We start from the raw sequence: 8,195 nt of genomic DNA on the forward strand, positions 1-8,195 counted from the left end.
ATGTTCATAATTATCTCAACAACTATTTAATAAACAAATTATTTCAAGAACTGTATAATATGTGAATTTGTGTATATGACCAAAGTGACTTATCAAATGTAATCTAGAGTTAATTTGAAATATGTTTTAAACTGAGATATTACTTTACATTAAAAAATGTCAGAAATACTGTAGTGAAAATAATGGAAAGTGGAAAATATACACAACCCAAATAAATCGATTCAAAAATGAACAAATAATACAAATTTTAAAAAAGAGAAAAATAACAGCATAACATAAGAGGGTAGAAAATAATTTTATATATAAAAAATAACAATAAAATAAATCTTAATTCCCAGTTCAGTCTACATAGTCATCCTTCAAAAGCATAAATACTTAAGTATTGTTTAGAGCAAATATATCTAAAATAAAAGTACACTAAATATAAAAAAATAAAGAAATGAAAAAATAAAGACAATGAAATCAAAAGAATACTAGGAAATATTTCACCTGAAAATAAAATGTACAAGAAAAATTATTTCTATTAACTAAGTAATATGTAGTGATAAATGATTCAATGCACCAAGAGAATAAAATAACTTCAGGTTTGCCAAGTAAAATAATAGTAATGTGAAATCAATAAAACTGTAAATTGAAAAACAACAATAATAAGAAAACCTTGGGAAAGGAACATGAACAGATATTTCTAAGTATATTTATAATATTAATAAAGCACTGGGCACGGTGGCACACTCCTGAAATCCCTTTGGGTCGGAGGCAGAGGCAGGAGGATGTCAAGTTCATAGCCAACCTCAGCAAAAGCAAGGTACTTGTCCCTTAACTGTTGTTATCAGGACTTTTTATCACAGTGGTGAAAAAGCTGACTAAAACACTTTTCTTAAGAATAAATTTTGTAATGTCATCACCTGTACAAAATATAGTGGAAACTACTTTCAGAAGTTTTAACCTGTCTATAAAGAAAATACAAAATAGGGCTGGGGATGTGGCTTAGTGCTCTAATGCTCCTGAGTTCAATTCTGGTACCAAAATATATCAAACAAACAAACAAATAAATAAATAAATCTATTGTACTCTTTTTATGTAATCTAAAGTAATACTTGGTATTATTTCAGTAAGATATTACTTTGGAATAGCAAACATTCTGCCATTGAAAATGTAAATGGATGAATCCAATATTTATTATTTCTGCATCACCAGGAAAAGTCATAGCATAAGGCTATGTTTATTGAAAATTATGTATGTAAAAAAAATGTTGTGCAAAAATATTCCCAGAAAATATCTACCAACTTCCCTAAATGGAAACTGTTAAAACAACCAAGAAGTTGGAGAGTCTGGATATTATACATCTATTGTGGGAAGGGAAGAATGTGTGATTGGATGCATCTCACGAGAGGCTTTAATACCTGATCATGTACTCCTTCTCACATCTCCATGGTTAATGACATATGTGTATTCATTTTACTGTCTTAATAACCTGAATGCTTTTAATTTATTACATTTTACAATTCTTATCTTAAAGTTGAAATTATTAGAAATCAGTTTAGTGCTACTACTAATGTAGAGTGTCAGTATTTTAAAAATATTAGTTTATTTATTTATTTTCTAAAATAGTCTTTTGTGGACATACCCAACATCAGGATCCACTGGGCCACATACATAAATTTGGTCAGATTTATTTACTGTTCTTCTCTTTTTTTCCTATCCCTCCTTCCTCCTTCTTAAACTTTTTCTTTTACTCTACTTATTTTTCCTCTATTTTGATGAAATAAACCTTGCTTTACAAGGTTGAAGTAAGTTCTTCTATCCCTAGTTTTTCTAGTGTTGTAAACATGAATAGTTGCTGTATTTTGTCAAATATGTTTTCTGTATATATTAAGATAATTATTTTAATCTTGTTCTTAATCAATTTACATAGTGAATGACATTTATTGATTTCCATATATTGAACTAACATTTCATCCATGGTATGAAATCCACTTGATCATGATGCAGTATCTTTTTGATATGTGTTTGTATGCAGTTTGCCAACATTTTCTTAAGAAAATGGGGTAGGGAGGAAGAACATGAGAAGAAAATTACTTCTAGATAGGGAAGAGAGGTGGGAGGGAAAGGGAGGGAGAAGGGGAATTGCATGGAAGAGAGAATGAGATCCCTTTCGTTATACAGAATACATGTATGATGATGTCAGGGGGAAAAAAAGAAGTGGGTCACATTAGATTGGGTAGAGAGAAGTGATGAGAGGGGAGGGGAGGGAGGGGGGAAAGGAAGGACAGCTGAATAAAACAGACTTTATTATTGATGTGGGTATATACGTGACTGCATGACCAATGTAATTCTGCAACCTGCACACTCAGAAAAATGAGAAATTATATCCCATCTGATTCAAATGCATGATGTCAAGATCATTGTACTGTCATGTGTAAATAATTAAAACAAATAAAAAAGAATTTTTGCATCTATGTTCATCAATGATATTGTCCTCACATATTCTTTTCTTGATAAATCTTTGTCTGATTTTTGTATTAGAGTGACACTGGCTTCATAGAATGAGTTTGGCAGTACTCTTTCCATTTCTATTTTATAGAATAATTTGAGGATGATTGGAATTAAAGGATAGCTAAATAATTCTATTACTAGATACTGACCTGTTTAAGCTTTTAATATGCTCAAGGTTCTATTTGAATAAATCATATCTGTACGGAATTGTAGATATCTTCCAGATTTTCTAGTTTTTTTTGGAGAAAAAAATTTTAATTGTTTCTGATCATCTTATGGATTTTAGGAGTCTGGTGATATTTCCTTTTTAATCTCACATTTTGTTAACATGAGTGTTATCTTTCTCTGGGGGGATTATCTTGGCTAAGCATTTATCAAAATTGCTTATACTTTCAAAAGTAAACTGTTTTGTTGATTTTTGCATTTTTTATTCACAATTTTATTGATTAATGTCAGTTCAGATATTACTGATTCTGTCTTCTACTGATTTGGGAGTTGATTTGTTCTTTTTTTAGGGCCTTGAGATGAAATGTTAAATTATTTGGTGTCTTTCAATTCTTTTGATTTGTTAACTCATTGCTATAAACTTTTCTATCAGAACTGCTTTCATACAATTCCAGAGATTTTGATATGCTATTTAACTATTTTTATTTACTTCTAAGAATTTATTCAAATGGTACTCAAACAAGCAGGAGTAGCTCTAGTCTTATCTCTGATAAAGTAGACTATAAGCCAAGATATTCACAAGAGATAAAGAAGGTCACTTCATATTATTTAGGGAATAATATAACCAAAAGGTATAATGATTGTAAGTATAACTTAAACAATAGTGCATCTATGTATATCAAACAAATCCTTCTCAATAATCAGAATCAAATAGAGCAAAATAAAATAATACTGAGTTATTTTAAAACACCAAACTTATCACTGGATAGATCATCCTTACATAAGCTAAGTAAAGATTTTAGAAACCAAATAAACATAATTAATAATAGGGGTATAAAAGACATCCATGGGATATTTATTCCATCAATTATTTAATTATTTGCTTTCTTCTCAGCAGTACATGGAACATTTTCTAAAATAGACCATATTTTAGGTCACATAGAAAATCTTAGTAAATATGAAAAATAAGAGATAATACCTTGCATTTTGTCAGATCATAATTGGATAAAATAAGAAATCACCAAAAATATTAAAAGGAGAAACAACTCTAAAAATATCAAGATTAAATAATACACTTTTGGGTAATGAATGGATAGCATAAAAACCAGAGAGGGGTTGGGGTTGTGGCTCAGTGTTAGAGGGCTCGCCTAGCACAAGCAAGGCCCTGGGTTTGATCTCAGCACCACATAAAAATAAATAAATAAAATAAAGGTGTTGTGTCCATCTTCAACTAAAAAATAAATATTAAAAAAAGAAACCAGGGGAGAAATAAAGAAAACTTTAGAAATAAATGAGAATAGTGATATAACATATCAAAGTATCAGTATGAAAATCAGATAAGTACATATGGATAAATCTTGTAGCCTTGAGTTAATTTTTCCTCCAAAGTTTTGCATATTTAAAAGACTTTTGCCAGTGTGTGTGCATGTGTGTGTGTGTGTGTGTGTGTGTGTGTGTGTGTATTAAATAAAGTTACACTTTTGAAGTAAAATTGTAAATGGAAATTCATTTGCCCAGAATTTTTTTTTTTTTTTGGCACTTTGGTTTTTCTCTGATCTCATACCACAAAAAGAATATAGTAAGGTAAAAATTCATTTATTTAATAACTTTCTACTCATTAGAAAAATAAAGTGGAGGTTAACATTGATATAAATAGTTTTAATAGGAACTTGATTTGTCTGTATGTATCAGCTCCTATAATTCAATGATATTCAACATAGTAAACAAAAAATAAAGATACTGTTTCTTTCTTTTTCTCTTTTTCTTTTTTTTGTTTTTTTTTTTTAGTCTCTGTGTTACTAAGGATTTATATCCTCTAACCTAAATGTGTCTTTTTACCAGTGATTTCTTTTGTACAAAGATTTTTTTTTGTTTCATCCTCAAATTGTCTTACTCATTAAAATAGAAAACCATTAACAAAGATAATACACAATGAAAAAAAACAACATAATATACATACTCAATACAATTCTGTATTAAATAAATAATTATAGTTCATGATAATAACAGGGCACTTTTAATACAAAATTTAACTTTATTTTTCAGAAAAAAACACTTTCATCCAAAAATAAGGTGCTACATGAAATAAAAATTTATATACATTTGTTTTAGTCAGGATTTTTTTCTTACATAACTTAGAGACTGTCTAGAACAATTTTAGAGAAGGAAAACTTTACTTTAGGGCTCACAGTTTAAGTGGTCTCAGTCCATAGACAACTAGCTCCATTTATCAGGGCTTGAAGTGAGGCAGGGCATCAAGGCAGAAGAGTATGACAGAAGGATGAAGCTCACATGATGATCAGAAGCAGAGAGAAATATTTCATTCCAGATAAAAAAAAATATACCCCAGAGGCATGCCCCCATGGACCCACATCCTCCAGGGACAATTTATGGCCTTCAGTTGGGACTCAATTATATCTATTCAGGGGATTAATTCACAGATTGGCCTAAGGTTCCAATAACTAAATCATTTCTCCTCTAAGTCTTTTTACATTGTCTCACATATGAGCATTTGAGGGACACCTCACATCCAAAACATAACAGTCCATCCCTGGCCCCCAAAAGCTCATGACCATCTCACAATGCAAAATGAATCTAGTCCATTTCCAAGAGTCCCCATAATCTCAAGAGTTCCAAGGTTGCCCAAAAGTTTAAATCCAAAGTCTCAGTGGAGATCCAAGGCAAACTCTTATTGTGAGAGCAGTAAAAATCAAAAGCAATTTACAAGTATCCAATGTATAAAGGTACAGAGTAAATATCTCCATTCACAAATATAGGGGCATAGAAAGAAGGGACAGGACCAAAGCAAGAGTGAAATACAACTGAGCAAATAATTTAATAATACCACACCTGGCCTCTGGGGCACATGGCATGGCATGGTGATGTTCTGTCCAAATGGCATATGTAGCTCTGCTACTGTGGCCTTGTTTGTGGCAGCTTAAGAAGCCTGTCTTTTGTTTTAGCTCTATTCCTGTAGCTTTCCTCAATGGATGTTGCAAGGTACTGAAATTCTTAATCTTTGGACGTGGGGTTCTCCACTGCAGTTTCAGTTTCCTCCTCAGATCTCCATACTTTGCCCCCTCAGTTGGTTCCTGCAGTCTCTGACCCTGCTATACTTTGCTTGGCTTCCCAGGCCTTCCTTTGAAATCTTGGTGGACACCTCCATGAACCTCTCACTCCAGCATCCTGCAATCCTGCAGAACTAGCACCAAGTGATTGATGCCAAGGTCTGACATCCTCTCAAGCAGTATAAAGCCTCCTGAGAACATGGCTACAGGATCCTTTGAGTGTCTGAGCAAGTGAAAACCCTTCCTAAGTTGCTTTGTGTAAGAAGGATGCCCACTGGTCTCTTCTTAAGATAATTTTTACTTTTACTCCCTGGGGCCTGAGATGTGTGTGATCTTGCCAGTAAAACACACAATTAGTAATGATGCCCTCAAGCTATTATTTTTATTGTCTCTCTGCAAAGTTGTTAGCATTTCTTTTGTGACAATAATGTCTTTAACAACTGGAACTTCCTTAACCACACTTTAACCCCCATGTTTCAAGTCCGTGTTTTTCAAAGCATTCTCCTCTGATTTCTGCTCCTTAATAGCACAGTAAACTTGCCCCAAGCTGTCAGCACCATCCATGCCACTGCCTAAATGCTGTGCTGCCTAGAAATTTCTTCTGTCAATTTAAGAAGTCTATCACTTCTAAAGTTAACCTAAAAGAAAGTCTCAGGACATGGACAAAATGCAGACAATTTCTCAGCCAGAACATAATATGAATGGCATCTAATTTGTACTTCTTTTCCTCTAAAACCACGTGAGTGTTCTTGTCTTCTGAGCTTCCACTAGACTTGTGTATTAAGCTTTCCTTACTACAATATAAAGCATTTCCAGCTTGCACTGTTAAATATCTGAAAATTTCTACCACCAATTCCAAAATGCTCCAAAAGCATATGAGCCACATGGTCAAGTTAGTCACAGAAACATCCCCATTTTTGGAAACAATTTTTGTTGTAATCAGTTTATTTATTTGCTGCTGTGAGTAAAAGACCTGACAGAACAACTATAGAGGAGGAAAAGTTTATTTCAGGGCTCACTGTTTCAGAATTCTCATTCCATAGATAGCTAGCTCCATTCCTCAGGGCTCGAGGTGAGGCAGGCTATCATGGTAGAAGAGTATGGCAGAGGGAAGCGGCTCACATGATGATCAGGAAGCTGAGAGAAAAATTCCTCTTACCATATACAAAATATATAACCCAATGTCAAGCCCCCAATTCCCCGCGCCTCTCCAGCCACAAACTCCACCTCAGTTACCACTCCAGTAATTTCACCAGGGTATTATTTTATTGATTGGGTTAAAATTCTTATATCTTAATTATTTCTCCTCTAAACCTTCCTGCATTTTCTCAAATATATTTTGGGGAACACTTCACATACAAACATAACAATGGTTATTCATTTCTTTATTGTACATAAACTAATCTTGGTTTTCTTTGTTTAAATATTGGTATGTAAATTATTACTAATTGTTAATTCACGTGCCTAATCATAATATCATTTATTATAATAATCAACTCAGTGAACAACTGTTTGAAAATATTAAGTATCTAGTTACTCTCTATTTGCTACACACAATTTTAAGTATTATGGTTACTCAAATAATAAATCAATAAAAATCTCGATTTTCTTTATTTTTACCTTTTAGAAGATCAGTCCTACATTCTATATATTTATTATCATCCAAAATCCTTATTTTAAAGACATGATACCTAGTATGGCATTATTTGGAAAGAGGTCAGAATCCCGAAGAGGTGGGTGTTATAGAGATGCTATCCGAAGTCTGATTTCATGTTTTCTTAAAGGAATTTTAGGGAACCCACTCTCTTCTTTTTATCATGTTTGACTCCTTAGTATAAGGTGAGTAGTTTGTCCTTCATGGTGTGCTCACCACCTACCATTGCATTCCACTATAAGTGCATAGCAAATAAACTAACTGATCTTGGACTAAAACCCCCCAAACTAGAGTCAAAATAAATCTTTTCTCTGTATAAGTCAACTATGTCAAGTATTTATTGTATCTACAGAAACCTGACTTTCTCAATGTAGCGACTTTATGAAGAAAACTGTCGCAGACAATATTGATGTTATGGTTTAGATGTGAAGTGTCTCCCAAAAGCTCATGTGTTAGACAATGCAAGAAGGTTCAGAGGAAAAATGATTGAGTGGCAAGTCTCGTAACCCAATAAGTGATTTAAATCCCTGATGGGAGTTTACTGGGTAGTAACTAAAGTGATAGGATGTTCAGCCTCGCCCTGAATCCTGGGGAATGGAACTGGCCTTCTCTGGACTAAGACCTCTGAAACTGTCAGCCCACAAATAAACTTTTCCTCCTTTAAAATTGTTCTTATCAGATCTTTTTGTGATAACAACAGAAAAGCTGATTAAAACATGGAGTAATTTTTTTTCTTTTTTTAAATTTCTTGAGAGGATATCAAGTCATATTAGAATATCACTAACTGGATAAACACCGAATTTTAAATTTAT

The sequence above is a fragment of the Callospermophilus lateralis genome, chromosome 5, assembly GCF_048772815.1.
Source record: "Callospermophilus lateralis isolate mCalLat2 chromosome 5, mCalLat2.hap1, whole genome shotgun sequence".
Taxonomy (NCBI): domain Eukaryota; kingdom Metazoa; phylum Chordata; class Mammalia; order Rodentia; family Sciuridae; genus Callospermophilus; species Callospermophilus lateralis.